Below are 18,755 nucleotides of genomic sequence, written 5' to 3'. Positions count from 1 at the left end.
AGTGTATCCCTTGGACCTTCACTTTGACGATGAAACACAGAAATTGCATCGGAATTAAATACAAAAGGCACAATGACGACTTAAGTACAAGAGGACTGAGTCTTTCTAGTGTCTATGTTTCGAGCCTTTCCTGTGAGACCAGTTTTATATTCCGATGCTCCACTTCAGGTTTACTGTATCCCTTGGACATTCACTTTGACGATAAAAGAAGAAAATTCCATCGGAATTAAATACAAAATGCACAATGCCGACTTAAGTGCAAGAAGACTGACGTTTCTTAGGTTCTATGAATTGAGCCCTTCCTGTGTCGCCAGTTCTTGATTCCGAAGCTCAACTGCAGGTTTACTGTATCACTTGGACCTTCACATTGACGATGAAACAAGGAACTTGCATCGGAATTAAATACAAAATGCACAATGGCGGCTTAAGTACTAGAAGACTGAGTCTTCTTTCTGTCTACGCTTTGAGCCTTTCCTCTGAGACCAGTTGTAGATTCCGATGATTTCCTTCATGTTTACTGTATCCCTTGGACCTTCACTTTGACGATGAAACACAAAAATCGCATCGGAATTAAATACAAATGGCACAATGCCCACTTAAGGACAAGAAGACTTAGTCTTCTTACTGTCTATGTTTGAGCCTTTCGTGTGAGACCAGTTTTCGATTCTGATGCTTTACTTCAGGTTTTTTGTATCCCTTGAACCTTCACTTTGACGATGAAACACAAAAATAGCATCAGAATTAAATACAAAAGGCACAATGCCGACTTAAGTACAAGAAGACTGTCTTTCTTTGGATCTATGCTTTGAGCCTTTCCTCTGTCACCAGTTTTAGATTCCGACGCACAACTGCAGGTATACTGTATCCCTTGGAACTTCACTTTGACGATGAAACACAAAAGTGGCATCGGAATTAAATACAATTGGCACAATGCGACTTAAGTACAACAAGACTGAGTCTTCTCTCTGTCTATGCTATGAGCCTTTCCTCTGCGACCAGTTTTAGATTCCGATGATTCACTTCATGTTTACTGTATGACTTGGACGCTCACTTTGACGATGAAACACAAAAAATTGCACCGGAATTAAATAGAAAAGGCGCAATGCCGACTTATGTACAAGACGACTGACTCTTTTTTATAGTCTATGCATAGAGCCTTTGCTGCGTCACCTGTTTAGATTCCGATGCACAACTGCAGATTTACTGTAACCCTTGGACATTCACATTGACGATGAATCACAGAAATTGCATCGGAATTAAATACAAAAGGCACAATGCCGACTTAAGTACAAGAAGACTCACTCTTTTTACAGTCTATGCTTTGAGCCTTTCCTGCCTTCACCTCTTTTAGAATCTGATGCACAACTGCTTGTTTACTGTATACCTTGGTCCTTCACATTGACGATGAAACACGGAAATTGATTCGGAATTAAATACAAAAGGCACAATGCCGACTTAAGTACAAGAAGACTGAGTCATCTTACCGCCTCTTCTTTGAGCCTTTCCTGTGTCACCAGTATTGGATCTCGATGCACAACTGCAGGTTTACTGTATCCGTTGGAAATTCACATTGACGATGAAACACAGAAATTGCATCGGAATTGAATACAAAAGGCACAATGCCGACTGAAGTACAAGAAGACGCACTCTTTTTACAGTCTATGCTTTAAGCCTTTCCTGCGTCACCTGTTTTAGATTCTGATGCACAACTGCTTGATTACTGTATCCCTTGGACATTCACATTGACGATGAAACACAGAAATTGCATCGGAATTCAGTACAAAAGGCACAATGCCGACTTAAGTACATGAAGACTGAGTCTTCTTACTGACTGTGTTTTGAGCCTTTCCTGTGACACCTGTTTTAAATTCCGATGCTTCACTACAGGTTTACTGTATCCCTTTGACCTTCACATTGACGATGAAAGAAAAAAATTGCTTCGGAATTAAATACAAAAGGCACAATGCCGACTTAAGTACAAGAAGACTGACCCTTTTTACAGTCTATGCATTGAGCCTTTGCTGCGTCACCTGTTTATTTTCCGATGCACAACTGCAGGTTTACTGTATCCCTTGGACATTCACATTGACGATGAATTACAGAAATTTAATCGGAATTAAATACAAAATGCACAATGCTGACTTAAGTACAAGAAGACTCACTCTTTTTACAGTCTAAGCTTTGAGACTTTCCTGCGTCACCAGTTTTAGATTTCGATTCACAACTGCAGGTTTACTGTATCCCTTGGACCTTCACATTGACGATGATACACAGAAATTGCGACGGAATTAAATACAAAAGGCACAATGCCGATTTAAGTACAAGAAGACTGAGTCTTCTTGCTGTCTATGCTTTGAACCTTTCATGTGAGACCAGTTTTAAATTCCGATGCTTCACTACAGGTATACTGTATCCCTTGGACCTTCGCTTTGACGATGAAACACAGAAATTTCATCGGAATTAAATACAAAAGGCACAATGACGACTTAAGTACAAGAGGACTGAGTCTTTCTAGTGTCTATGTTTTGAGCCTTTCCTTTGAGACCAGTTTTAGATTCCGATGCTCCACTTCAGGTTTACTGTATCCCTTGGACATTCATTTTGACGATAAAAGAAGAAAATTCCATCGGAATTAAATACAAAATGCACAATGCCGACTTAAGTGCAAGAAGACTGACGTTTCTTAGGGTCTATGATTTGAGCCCTTCCTGTGTAGCCAGTTCTTGAATCCGAAGCTCAATTGCAGGTTTAGTGGATACCTTGGACGTTCACTTTGACGATGAAACACAAAAATTGCATCGGAATTAAATTGAAAAGGCACAATGCCGACTTAAGTAGAAGAAGACTGACTTTCTTTGGATCTATGTTTTGTGCCTTTCCTCTGTCACCAGTTTTAGATTCCGATGCAAAACTGCAGGTATACTGTATCCCTTGGAACTTCACGTTGACGATGAAACGCAGAAATTGCATCGGAATTAAATACAAATGGCAGAATGCCGACCTAAGTACAAAAAGACTCACTCTTTTTACAGTCTATGCTTTGAGCCTTTCCTGCGTTACCTGTTTTAGATTCTGATGCACAACTGCCTGTTTACTGTATCCCTTGGACCTTCACTTTGACGATGAAACACAGAAATTGCATCGGAATTAAATACAAAAGGCACAATGCCGCCTTAAGTACAAGAAGAGTGACTATTCTTAGTGTCTATTTTTTGAGCTTTTCCTGCGTCACCTGTTTGAGATTCCGATGCACAACTGCAAGTTAACAGTATCCCTTGGACCTTCACATTGACGATGAAACACGAAAATTGATTCGGAATTAAATACGAAAGGCACAATGCCGACTTAAGAACAAGAAGACTGAAACATCTTACTGGCTTTCCTTTGAGCCTTTCCTGTGTCACCAATTTTGATTTCGATGCAAAACTGCAGGTTTACTGTATCCCTTGGACCTTCACATTGACGATGAAACACAGAAATTGCGTCGGAATTCACTACAAAAGGCACAATGCCGACTTAAGTACAAGAAGACTGAGTCTTCCTACTGGCTGTGTTTTGAGCCTTTTCTGTGAGACCAGTTTGAGATTCCGATGCTTCACTTCTGGTTTACTGAATCCCTTGGACCTTCACTTTGACGATAAAAGAAGAAAATTGCATCGGAATTAAATACAAAATGCACAATGCCGACTTAAGTGCAAGAAGACTGACGTTTCTTAGCTTCTATGATTTGAGCCCTTCCTGTGTCTCCAGTTCTTGATTCCGAAGCTCAACTGCAGGTTTAGTGGATCCCTTGGACGTTCACTTTGACTATGAAACAAAAAAAAAATGCATCGGAATTAAATTGAAAAGGCACAATGCCGACTTAAGTACAAGAGGACTGAATATTTTTAGTGTCGGTGTTTTGAGCCTTTCCTGTGTCACCAGTTTTAGATTCCGATGCGCAACTGCAGGTTTACGGTATCCCTTGGACGTTCACATTGACGATGAAACAAGGAAATTGCATCACAATTAAATACAAAAGGCCCAATGGCGACTTAAGTACAAGAAGACTGAATCTTCTTTCTGTCTATGCTTTGAACCTTTCCTCTGAGACCAGTCTTAGATTCCGGTGATTCACTTCATGTTTACTGTATCCCTTGGACCTTCTCTTTGACGATGAAACACAAAAATTGCATCGGAATTAAATACAAAAGGCACAATGCCGACTGAAGTACAAGAAGACAGACTCTTTTTACAGTCTATGAATTGAGCCTTTCCTGCGTCACCTGTTTAGATTCCGATGCACATCTGCAGGTTTACTGTATCCCTTGGACCTTGACATTGACAATGAAAAACGGAAATTGATTCGGAATTAAATAGAAAAGGTAAAATGCGGACTTAAGTACAAGAAGACTGAGTCATCTTACTGTCTATTCTTTGAGCCTTTCCTGTGTCACCAGTTTTGGATTTCGATGCACAACTGCAGGTTTACTGTATCCCTTGGACCTTCACATTGACGATGAAGCACAGAAATTGCATCGGAATTAAATACAAAAGGCACAATGCCGACTTAAGTACAAGAAGACTGATTTTCCTTAGTTTTTCTTAGGTTCACCAATTTTAGATTCCGATGCACGACTACAGGTTTAGTGTATCCCTTGGACCTTCACTTTGACTATGAAACACAAAAATTACGATCGAATGAAATACAAACGGCACAATGCCGACTTAAGTACAAGAAGACTGACTCTTTTTACAGTCTATGCGTTGAGCCTTTCCTGCGTCACCTGTTTGGATTCCGATGCACAACTGCAGGTTTCCTGTATCCCTTGGACATTCACATTGACGATGAAACACAGAAATTGCATCGGAATTAAATACAAAAAGCACAATGCCGACTTAAGTACCAAATGACTCAGTCTTATTACAGTCTATGCTTTGAGCCTTACCTGCGTCACCTGTTTTAGATTCCGATACACAACTGCTGGTTTACTGTATCCCTTGGACCTTCACATTGACGATGAGACACAGAAATTGCATTGGAATTAAATACTAAATTCACAATGCCGTCTTAAGTACAAGACTGAGTCTTCTTACTGTCTATCCTTTGAGCCTTTCCTGTTAGACCAGTTTTAGATTCCGATGCTTCACTTCAGGTTAACTGTCTCCCTTGAACCTTCACTTTGACGATGAAACACAAAAATTGCATCGGAATTAAATACAAAAGGCACAATGCCGACTTAAGTACAAGAAGACTGACTTTCCTTGGATCCATGTTTTGAGCCCTTCCTGTGTCGCCAGTTTTTGATTCCGAAGCTCGAGTGCTGGTTTAGTGGACCCCTTGGACGTTCACTTTGATGATGAAACACAAAAATTGCATCGGAATTAAATACAAAAGGCACAATGCCGACTTAAGTACAAGAAGACTGGGTCTACTTGCTGTCCATGATTTGAGCCTATCCTCTGAGACCAGTTTTAGATTCCGATGGTTCACTTCATATTTACTGTATTCCTTGGATATTCACATTGAAGATGAATCTCAGAAATTGCATCGGAATTAAATACAAGAGGCACAATACCGACTTAACCACAAGAAGACTCACTCTTTTCAGAGTCTATGTTTTGAGCCTCTCCTGCGTCACCCGTTTTAGATTCCGATGAACAACTGCTGGTTTACTGTATTCTTTGGACCTTCACATTGACGATGAAACACAGAAATTGCATCGGAATTAAATAGAAAATGCACAATTCCGACTCAAGTACAAGAAGACTGACTTTTCTTAGTGTCTGTGTTTGAGCTTTTCCTGCGTCACCTGTTTTAGATTCCGATGCACCACTTCAAGTTTACTGTATCCTTTGGACCTTCACATTGACGATGAAACACGGAAATTGATTCGGAATTAAATAGGAAAGGCACAATGCCGACTTAAGTACAAGAAGACTGAGTCATCTTACTGTCTATTCTTTGAGCCTATCCTGTGTCACCGGTTTTATATTTCGATGCACAACTGCAGGTTTACTGTATCCCTTGGACCTTCTCATTGACGATGAAATACAGAAATTGCGTCGGAATTAAATACAAAAGTCACAATGCCGACTTAACCACAAGAACACTGAGTCTTCTTACTGTCTATGATTTGGCCCATTCCTGTGAGACCAGTTTTAGTTTCCGATGCTTCACTTCAGGTTTACTGTATCCCTTGAACCTTCACTTTAACGACGAAAGACAGAAATTGCGTCGGAATTAAATACAAAAGGCACAATGACGACTTAACCACAAGAACACAGAGTCTTCTTACTGTCCAGGATTTGGGCCATTCCTGTGAGACCAGTTTTAGTTTCCGATGCTTCACTTCAGGTTTTCTGTATCCCTTGGACCTTCACATTGACGATGAAACACCAAAGTGGCATGGGAATTAAGTACAACTGGTACAATCCCGACTTAAGTACTAGAATACAGACTTTTCTTAGGGTATATTTTCTTTTGCTTTTCCTGAGTCACCTCATTTAGATTACGATTCTTCACGTCAGGTTTACAGTATCGCTTGGACCCTCACATTGACGATAAAACACAGTAAATGCATCGGAATTAAATAGAAAATCCACAATGCCACCTTAAGTGCTAGAAGACAGAGTCTTCTTACTGTGTATGTTTTGAGCCTTTCCTGTGTCACAAATTTTAAATTCCGATGCACAACTGCGGGTTAATGAATCCCTTGGACCTTCACTTTGAAGATGAAACACAAGAATTGCATAGGAATTAAATACAAAAGGCACAATGGCGGCTTAAGTACAAGTAGACTGAGTATTCTTAGTGTCTTTGTTTTGAGGATTTCCTGTGAGACCACCTTTATATTCCGATGCTTCACCTCAGGTTTACTGTATGCCTTGGACCTTCACTTTGACGATAAAAGTAAAAAATTGCATCGGAATGAAATACAAAATGCACAATGCCGACTTAAGTACAAGAATACTGACGTTCCTTAGTGTCTATGATTTGAGCCCTTCCTGTGCCGCCAGTTTTTGATTCCTAAGTCCGACTGCAGGTTTAGTGGATCCCTTGGACCACCACTTGGGCGATGAAACACAAAAATTGCTCCGGAATTAAATAGAAAAGGCACAATGTCGACTTAAGTACAAGAAGACTTACTTTTCTTAGTGTCTATGTTTTGAGCCTTTCCTGAGTCACCAGTTTTAGATTTCGATGCACAACTGCAGGTTTACTGTATCCCTAGGATGTTCTCATTGACCATGAAACACACATATTGCATCGGAATTGAATACAAAAGGCACAATGACGACATAAGTACAAGAAGACTAAGTCTGCCCACTGCCTATGTTTTGAGCTTTTCCTCTGATGCCAGTTTTAGATTCCGATGCTTCACTTCAGGTTTACTGTATCCCTTGGACCTTCACTTTGACTATGAAACACAAAAATTGCATTGGAATTAAATAGAAAAGGCACATTGCCGACTTAAGTACAAGTAGACTGTCTTTTCTTAGGGTCTATATTTTGAGCCGTTCCTGTGTCAGCAGTATTAGACTCCGATGCACAACTGCAGGTTTACTGTAAACCTTGTGCGTTCACGTTGACGATGAAACCCAAAAATTGCATCGGAATTAAAAACAAAAGGCACAATGCCAACTTAAGTACAAGAAAACTGTTTTTTCTTAGTGTCTATTATTTGCGCCTATCCTGTGTCACCAGTTTTAGATTCCGATGCTCAACTGCAGGTTTACTGTATCCCTCGGACCTTCACTTTGACGATGAAACACAAAAATTGCATCAGAATTAAATACAAAAGGCACAATGGCGACTTAAGTACAAGAAGACTGAATTTGCTTACAGTCTATGTTTTGAGCCTTTCCTGTGAGACTAGTTTTAGATTCCGACGCTTCACTTAAGGTTTGCTGTACCCCTTGGACATTCACATTAACGTTAAAACACAAAAATTGGGTCGGAATTAAATACAAAATGCACAATGCCGACTTACGTACTAGAAGACTGACGTTTCTTAGTGTCTATGAATTGAGCCTTTCCTGTGTCACCAGTGTTTGATTCCCAAGCTCAACTACAGGTTTAGTGTATCCCTTGGACTTTCACTTTGACGATGAAACACAAAAATTTCATCGGAAGTAAACAGAAAGGAAACAATGCCGACTGAAGTACAAGAAGACTGACTTTTCTTAGTGTCTATGCTTTGAGCCTTTCCTGTTTCATCTGTTTTAGATTCGGATGCACAACTGCATGTTTACTGTATCCCATGGACCTTCACATTGACGATGAATCAAAGAAATTGCAAAGGAATTAAATACAAAACGCACAATGCCGACTTATGTACAAGAAGACTGACTTTTCTTAGTGTATATTTTTTTTTTGCCTTTCCTGAGTCACATGTATTAGATTCCGATTCTTCACTTCAGGTTTACTGTATCGCTTGGACCTTCACATTAACGATGAAACACAGTAATTGCATCGGAATTAAATAGAAAAGGCACAATGCCGACTTAAGTGCTAGAGGACTGAGTCTTCTTACTGTGTATGTTTTGAGCCTTTCCTGTGTCACTAATTTTAGATTCCGATGCACAACTGCAGGTTTAGTGTGCCCCTTGGACCTTCGCTTTGACAATGAAACACAAAAATTGCATCAGAATTAAATTCAAAAGGCACAATGGCGACTTAAGTACAAGAAGACTGTTTCTTCTTAGTGTGTGTGTTTTGAGCCTACCCTGTGAGACCAGTTTTAGATTCCGATGCTTCACTACAGGTTTACTGAATCCCTTGGCCCTTCACATTTACGATGAAACACAGAAAATGCATCGGAATTAAATACAAAATGCACAATGCCGACTTAAGCACAAGATGCCTGACGTTTCTTAGTGTCTATGTTTTGAGCCTTTCCTGTGTCACCAGTTTTAGATTCCGATGCACAACTGAGGGTTTACTGTATCCCTTGGACCTTCACATTGGCGATGAATCACAGAAATTGCATCCGAATTAGATACAAAAGGCACAATTGCGACTTAAGTACAAGAAGACTGAGACTGCTTACTGTCTATGTTTTGAGCCTTTCGTCTGAGGCCAGTTTTAGATTCCGATGCTTCACATCATGTTTACTGTATCCCTTGGACCTTCACAGTGACGATGAAACACAAAAATTGCATCGCAAGTAAATAGAAAAGGCACAATGTCGACTTATAAACAACAAGACAGAGTCTTCTTACTGTCTATGCTTTGAGGCTTTCCTGTGAGATCAGTTTTAGATTCCGGTGCTTCACTACAGGTTTACTGTATCCCCTGAACCTTCACTTTGACGATGAAACACACAAATTGCATCGGAATTAAATAGAAAAAGCACAATGCCGACTTAAGTAGAAGAAGACTGACTTCTCTTGGTGTCTATCTTTTGAGCCTTTCCTGTGTCACCAGTTTTAGATTCCGATGCACAACTGCAGGTTTACTGTATCCCGTGGACCTTTACATTGACGATGAAACACAAAAATTGCATCGGAATGAAATGCAAAAGGCACAATGCCGACTTAACTATAAGAAGACTGAGTCTGCCTACTGTCTTTGTTTTGAGCACTTCTATGAGACCAGATTTCGATTCCGATGCTCCACTTCAAGTTTTCTGTATCCCTTGGACCTTTACATTGACGATGAAACACAGAATTTGCATCGGAATTAAATACAAAAGGCACGATGCAGACTTAAGTACAAGAAGACTGTTGTTTCTTAATGTCTATGATTTGATCGTTTCCTGCGTCACCTGTTTTAGTTTCCGATGCACAACTGCAGGTTAACTGCATCCCTTGGACCTTCAAAATTGACGATGAAGCACAGAAATTGCATCGGAATGAAATACAAAAGGCACAATGCCGACTTAAGTACAAGAAGACTGACTCTTCTTACTGTCTATGTTTTGAGCCGTTCCAGTGAGACCAGTTTCAGATTCCGATGCTTCATTTCAGGTTTACTGTATCCCTTTCGACCTTCACTTTGACGATGAAACACAAAAATTATAACGGAATTAAATACAAAAGGCACAATGCCGATATAAATACAAGAAGACTGACTTTTTTTAGTGTCTATGTTTTGAGCCTTCCCTGTGTCACCAGGTTTAAAGTACGATGCTTCACTTCAGGTTTACTGTATCCGTTGGATCTTCACATTCATAATTAAACAAAAAATTGCATCGGAATTACGTACAAAAGGCACAATGCCGAATTAAGTACAAAAGACTGACTCCTCTTACTGTCTATGGTTGAGTATTTCTTGTTTTACCTGTTTTTGGATCCGATGCACAACTGCATGTTTACTGTATCCGTTGGACCTTAATTTTGACGATGAAACACAAAAATTGCATGGGAATTAAATGGAATAGGCACAATGTCGACTTAAGTACAATAAGACTGACTTTTCTTAGTGTGTATGTTTTGAGCCTCTCCTGTGTAACCAGTTTTAGATTCCGATGCACAACTGCAGTTTTACTGTTCCCTTGGACCTTCACATTGACGATGAAACACAAAAATTGCATCTGAATTAAATACAAAAGGCACAATGCCGACTTAATTATAAGAAGACTGAACTTTCTCAGTGTCTATGATTTAAGCTTTTAATGTGTCGCCAGTTTTACAGTACGATGTACAACTGCAAGTTTACTGTATCTCTTGGACCCTCTCATTGGCGATGAAACACAGAAATTGCATCGGAATTAAATACAAAAGGCACAATGCCGACTTAACTACAAGAAGAATGACTCTCGTTACTGTCTATGTTTTGAGTTTTCCTGTGTCACCTGTTTTAGGATCCGATGCACAACTGCAGGTTTGGTGTATCCCTTGGACCTTGACATTGACGATGAAACACAGAAATTGCACAGGAATTAAATACAAAAGGCGCAATGCAGACATAAAGACAATTAGACTGATCCTTTTTACCATCAATGTTTGAGCCTATCCTGCGTTACCTGTATTAGAATCCGATGAGCATCTGCAGGTGTACTGTATCCCTTGGACCTACACTTCGACGAAGAAGCACTAAAATTGCATCGGGATTAAATCCAAAAGCACAATGCCGACTTAAGTACATGAAGACAGAGTCTTCTTACTGTCTATGTTTTGAGCCATTCCTGTGAGACCAGTTTTAGATTCCGATGCTTCACTTCAAGTTTACTGTATCCCTTTCTACCTTCACTTCGACGATGAAACACAAAGTTGTATCGGAATTAAATACAAAATGCACAATGCCGACTTCAGTACAAGAAGACTGACACTTCTTAGTGTCTATGTTTTGAGCCTTCCCTGTGTCACCAGTTTTAGAGTACGATGCTTCACTTCAGGTTTATTGTATCCCTTGGATCTTCACATTGACGATCAAACACAGAAATTGCATCGGAATTAAATACAAAGGGCCCAATGCCGACTAAACCACAAGACTACTGAATCTTCTTACTGTTTATGTTTTGAGCCTTTACGCGAGTCCAGTTTTAGATTGCGATGCTTCACTTCAGATTTACTGTTACCCTTGGACCTTCACATTCAGGATGATACACAGAAGATGCATCGGAATTAAATACAAACGGCACAATGCCGACTTAAGTACAAGAAGGCTGACCCTTTAAACAGTAAATGTTTTGAACCTTTCCTGCGTCACCTGTTTTAGTTTTCGATGCGCAACTGCAGGTGTACTGTATATCTTGCACCTTCACATTCATGATGAAACACAAAAATTGCATCGGAATTAATTACTAAAGGCACAATGCTGACTTAAGTACAAGAAGACTGAGTCATCTTACTGTCTACGATTTGTGCCTTTCCTGTGAGACCATTTTCAGATTCCGATGATTCTCTTCAGTTTTACTGTATCCCCTGGACATTCACTTTGACGATGAAACAAAAAAATTGCATCGGAATTAAAGACAAAAGGCACAATGCCGACTTAAGTACGAGAAGACTGAGTCTTTTTACTGTCTATGTTTTGAGCCTTTCCTGTGACACAAGTTTTAGATTCCGATGCTTCGCCTCAGGCTTACTGTATCCCTTGGACCTACACTTTGACGATGAAACGCAAAAATTGCATCGGAATTAAATACAAAAGGCACAATGCCGGCTTAAGTAGAAGAAGACTGTCTCTTCTTACTGTCTATGATTTGAGGCTTTCCTGTGTCACCTGTTTTACGATACGATGCACGACTCCATGTTTACTTTATCCCTTGGACCTTCACATTGACGATGAAACAAAGAAATTGTATCGGAATTAAATACAAAAGGCAAAATGCCGACTTAATTACAAGGTGACTGAGTCTTCTTACTGTCTCTGATTTGAGCCTTTCCTGTGAGACCATTTTTAGATTCCGATGCTTCACTTGAGGTTTACTGTTTCCCTTGGAACTGCACATTGACGATGAAACACAGAAATTGCATCGCACTGAAAAACAAACGGCACATTGCCGACTTAGGTACAAGAAGACTGACTCTTCTTACTCTCTATGTTTTGATCCTTTCGGTGTCACCTGTTATAGGATCCGATGCACAATTGCATGTTTATGTGTGCCTTGGACCTTCACATTGTCGATGAAACACAGAAATTGCATTGGAATTAAATACAAAAGGTAGAATACGGACTTTACTACAAGAAGACTGAGTCTTCCTTCTGTCTATGTTTTGAGCCATTCTATGAGACCAGATTTAGATTCCGATGCTTCACTTCAGGTTTACTGTATCCCTTGGACCCTCACATTGACAATGAAACACTGAATTTACATCGGAATTAAATACAAAAGGCACAATGCATACTTAAGTACAAGAAGACAGACTTTTCTTAGTGTCTATGTTTTGAGCGTTTCCTGTGCCACCAGTTTTAGATTACGATGCTTCACTTCAGGTTTACTGAATACCTTGCACCTTCACATTGACGATGACACACTGGAATTGCAGTGGAAATATATACAAAAGGCACATTGCCGACTTAACTGCAAGATGACTGAGTCTTCTTACTGTCCATTATTTGAGCCTTTGTGTGAGTCCAGTTTTAGATTCCGATGCTTCACTTCAGGTTTACTGTTTCCATTGGACCTTCACATTCACGATGAAACACAAAAATTGCATCGGAATTAAATACAAAAGGCACAAATCCGACCTATGTAGAAGAAGATTGACTCTTCTTACTGTCTATGCTTTGAGCCTTTCCTGTGTCACCTGTTACGATCCGATGCACGACTTCATGTTTACTGTATCCCTTGGACCTTCACATTGACGATGAATCAAAGAAATTGCATCGGAATTAAATACAAAATGTACAATGCCGACTTATGTACAAGAAGAATGACCCTTTAAACAGTGTATATTGTAAACCTTTCCTGCGTCACCTGTGTAGTTTCCGATGAGCAACTGCAGGTTTACTGTATTCCTTGGACCTTCACATTCACGATGAAATTCAAAAATTGCATCGGAATTAAATACAAAAGGCACAATACCGACTTAAGTAGATGAAGACTGACTCTTCATATTGTCTATGTTTTGAGACTTTCTTGTGTCACCTGTTTTAGGATCCGATGCACGACTGCATGTTTACTGTATCCCTTGGACCTTCACATTGACGATGAAACAAAGAAATTACATCGGAATTAAATACAAAAGGCACAATGCCGACTTAAGTAGAAGAAGACTGAGTCTTCTTACTGTCTATGCCATGAGCCTTTCCTGTGAGACCATTTTTAGATTCCGATGCTTCACTTCAGGTTTACTGTATCCCCTGGACCTTCACTTTGACGATGAAACACAGAAATTGAATCGGAATTAATTACTAAAGGCACAATGCCGACTTAAGTACAAGAAGACTGACTTTTCTTAGTGTCTTTGTTTGAGCCTTTCCTGTGTCACCAGATTTAGTTTCCGATAAACAACTGCAGGTGTACTGTATCTCTTGGACCTTCACTTTGACGATGAAACACAAAAATTGCATTGGAATTAAATACAAAAGGCACAATGCCGACTTAAGTACAAGAAGACTGACGTTTCTTAGTATCTATGTTTTAAGCCTTTCCAATGAGACCAGTTTAAGATTCCGATGCTTCACTTCAGGGTTACTGCATCCCTTGGACCTTCCCTTTGCCGATGAAACACAAAAAATGCATCGGAATTAAATACAAAAGGCACAATGCCGAATTAAGTACAAGAAGACTGATATTTCTTAGTGTCTATGTTTTGAACGTTTCCTGTGTCACCACTTTTAGATTACGATGCTTCACTTCAGGTTTACTGTATCCCTTGCACCTTCACATTGGCGATGAAACACAGAAATTGCTTCGGAATTAAATACAAACGGCACAATACCAACTTAACTACAAGAGGACTGAGTCTTCTTACCGTCTATGTTTTGAGACTTTCTGTGAGACCAATTTTAGATTCTGATGCTTCACTTGAAGTTTACTGTTTCCCTTGGAACTTCACATTGACGATGAAACACAGATATTGCATCGCAATTAAATTCAAACGGCACAATGCCGACGTAAGTACAAGAAGACTGACCCATTATACGGTCTATGTTTTGAGCCTTTCTTGCATCACCTGTTACTATTTCCGATTCACAACTGCAGGTTTACTGTATCATTGGACCCTCACATTCGCGATGAAACACAAAAATTGTATCGGAATTGAATACAAAATGCACAATGCCGACTTAAGTACAAGAAGACTGACTCTTCTTAGTGTCTATGTTTTGAGCCATTCCTGTGTCACCTGTTTTACGATACGATGCACGACTGCATGTTTACTGTATTCCTTGGACCTTCACATTGACGATGAAACAAAGAAATTGTATCGGAGTTAAATACAAAAGGCACAATGCCGACTTAAGTACAAGAAGACTGAGTCTTCTTACTGTCTATGAGTTGAGCCTTTCTTGTGAGACCATTCTTAGATTACGATGCTTCACTTCAGGTTTACTGTATCCCCTGGACATTCTCTTTGACGATGAAACACAGAAATTGCATCGGAATTAAATACAAACGGCACAATGCCGACTTAAGTTCAAGAAGACAGACCCTATAAACAGACTATGTTTTGAATCTTTCCTGCGTCGCCTGTTTTAGTTTCCGATGCATAACTAGAGGTTTACCGTATCCCTTGGACCTTCACATTCACGCAGAAACGCAAAAATTGCATCGGAATTTAATACAAAAGGCACAATGCCGACTTAAGTACATGAAGACTGATATTTCTTAGTGCCTATGTTTTGAACCTTTCCTGTGTCACCACTTTTAAATTCCGATGCTTCACTTCAGGTTTACTGTATCCCTTGGACCTTCACATTGACGATGAAACACAGAATTTGCATCGGTATTAAATACAAAAGGCACAATGCCGACTTAAGGACAAGAAGACCGACTTTTTTTAGTGTCCATGTTTTGAGCGTTTCCTGTGTCACCAGTTTTAGAATCCGATGCAGAACTGCTGGTTTACTGTTTCCCTTGGACCTTCACATTGACGATGAAACACAGAATTTGCATCGGAAATAAATACAAAAGGCAGAATGCCGACTTCAGTACATAAGACTGAGTCTTCTTACTGTCTATGTTTGGAGACATTCCTGTGTCACCAGTTCTAGTTTCCAATGCACAACTCCTTGTTTTCTGTACCCCTTCGACCTTCACTTTGACGATGAAACACAAAATTTGCATCGGAATTAAAGAGAAAAGGCACATTGCAGACTTAAGTACAAGAAGACTGACTTCTCTTAGTGTCAGTGTTTTAAGCCTTTCCTGTGAGACCAGTTTTAGATTCCGATGCTTCACATCAGGATTACTGTATCACTTGGACCTTAACTTTGACGTTGAAACACAAAAAATGCATCGAAATTAAATACAAAAGGCACAATGCCGACTTAAGTACAAGAAGACTGACATTTCTTAGTGTCTATGTTTTGAGCCTTTCCTGTGTCACCTCTTTTAGATTCCGATGCTTCACTTCAGGTTTACTGTATCCCTTGCACATTCACATTGACGATTAAACACAGAAATTGCTTCGGAATTAAATACAAAAGGCACTGTACCGACTTAAGTAGAAGAAGACTGACTCTTCTTACTGTCTATGTTTTGAGCCTTTCCTGTGTCACCTGTCTTACGGTACGATGCACGACTGCATGTTTACTGTATCCCTTGAACCTTCACATTGACGATGAAACAAAGAAATTGTATCGGAATTAAATACAAAAGGCACAATGCCGACTTAAGTACAAGAAGACTGAGTCATCTTACTGTCTACGATTTGAGCCTTTCCTGTGAGACCATTCCTAGATTACGATGCTGCACCTCAGGTTTACTGTATTCCCTGGTCATTCTCTTTGACGAAGAAACTCAGGAATTGCATCGGAATTAAATACAAAAGGCACAATGCCGACTTAAGTACAAGTAAACTGTCTTTTCTTAGTGTCAATGTTTTAAGCCTTTTCTGTGAGACTAGTTTTCGATTCCGATGCTTCACTTGATGGTTACTGTATCCCTTGGACCTTCCCTTTGACGATGAAACACAAAAAATGCATCGAAATTAAATACAAAAGGCACAATGCGGTCTTAAGTACAAGATGACTGACATTTCTTAGTGTCTATGTTTTGAGCCTTACCTGTGTCACCACTTTTAGATTCCGATGCTTCACTTCAGGGTTACTGTATCCCTTGCACTTTCACATTGGCGATGAAACACAGAAATTGCATCGGAATTAAATACAAACGGCACAATGCCGACGTAAGTACAAGAAGACTGACCGTTTAAACGGTCTATGTTTGATCTTATCTTGTGTCACCTGTTATAGATTCTAATGCACAACTGCAGGTTCAATGTATCCTTGGACCTTCACATTCACGATGAATTACAGAAATTGCATCGGAATTGAATACAAAATGCACAATGCCGACTTAAGTAGAAGAAGACTGACTCTTCTTACTTTCTATGTTTTGAGCCTTTCCTGTGTGACCTGTTTTACGATACGATGCACGACTGCATGTTTACTGTATCCCTTGGACATTCACGTTGACGATGAAACAAAGAAATTGTATCGGAATTAAATACAAAATGCAAAATGCCGACTTAAGTACAAGAGGACTGAGTCTTCTTACTGTCTATGATTTGAGAGTTTACTGTGAGACAATTTTTAGATTCCGATGCTTCACTTCAGGTTTACTGTATCCCCTGGACATTCACTTTGACGATAAAACACAGAAATTGCATCGGAATTTAATACCAAAGGCACAATGCCGACTTAAGTACAAGAAGACTGACTTTTCTTAGTGTCAATGTTTTAAGCCTTTCCTGTGAGACCAGTTTAAGATTCCGATGCTTCACTTCAGGGTTACTGTATCCCTTGGACCTTCCCTTTGACGATGTAACACAGAAATTGCATCGGAATTAAATACAAACGGCACAATGCCGACTTAAGTACAAGAAGACTGACCCTATAAACAGACTATGTTTTGAACCTTTCCTGCGTCGCCTGTTTTAGTTTCCGATGTACAACTGTAAGTTTACCGTATCCCTTGGACCTTCACATTCACGATGAAACAAAAAAAATGCATCGGAATTGAATACAAAGGCACAATGCCGCCTTAAGTAGACGAAGACTGACCCTTCTTACTGTCTATGTTATGAGTCTTTCTTGTGTCGCCTGTTTTAGGATCCGATACACGACTGTACGTTTACTGTATCCCTTGGACCTTCACATTGACGATGAAACAATGAAATTGCATCGGAATTAAATACAAAATGCACAATGCCGACTTCAGTACAAGAAGACTGACTTTTCTTAGTGTCTATGTTTGAGCATTTGTGTGTCACTAGATTTAAATTCCGATGAACAACAGAAAGTTTATAGTACCCTTGGACCTTCACTTTAACGATGAAACACAAACATTGCATCGGAATTAAATAGAATAGGCACAATGCCGACATACGCACAAGAAGACTGACTTTTCTTAGTGTCTATGTATCGAGCCTTTCCTGTGTCACCAGTTTTTGATTCCGATGCACATCTGCAGGTTAACTGTATCCCTTGGACGTTCACATTGACGGTGAAACACAAAAATTGCATCGGAATTAAATACAAAAAGCACAATGCCGACTGCAGTACAAGAAGACTGACTTTTGTTAGTGTAAATGATTTACGCGTTTCCCCTTTCACCAGTTTTAGATTCCGATGCACAACTGCAGGTTTACTGTATCCCTTGGACCTTCACATTGACAATGAAACACAGAAATTGCATCGGAATTAAATACGAAAGGCACTATGCTGACTTCAGTACAAGAAGACTGAGTCTTCTTACGATCTATGTTTTGAGGCATTCCTGTGTCACCAGTTCTAATTTCCGATGCACAACTCCTTGTTTTCTGTATCCCTTCGACCTTCACTTTGACGATGAAACACAAAATTTGCATCGGAATTAAAGAGAAAAGGCACATTGCAGACTTAAGTACAAGATGACTGACATTTCTTAGTGTCAATGTATTAAGCCTTTCCTGTGATACACAGTTTTAGATTCCGATGCTTCACTTCAGGGTTACTCTATCCCTTGGACCTTCCCTTTGACGATGAAACACAAAAAATGAATCGAAACTAAATACAAAAGGCACGATGCCGACTTAAGTACAAGAAGACTGACATTTCTTAGTGTCTATGTTTGGAGATTTTCCTGTGTCACCAGTTTTGGTTTCCGATGCACATCTGCAGGTTAACTGTATCCCTTGGACGTTCACATTGACTATGAAACACAAACATTGCATCG

This window comes from Schistocerca serialis, chromosome 8, assembly GCF_023864345.2.
Source record: "Schistocerca serialis cubense isolate TAMUIC-IGC-003099 chromosome 8, iqSchSeri2.2, whole genome shotgun sequence".
NCBI lineage: Eukaryota > Metazoa > Arthropoda > Insecta > Orthoptera > Acrididae > Schistocerca > Schistocerca serialis.
This window is presented reverse-complemented; position numbering follows the sequence as displayed.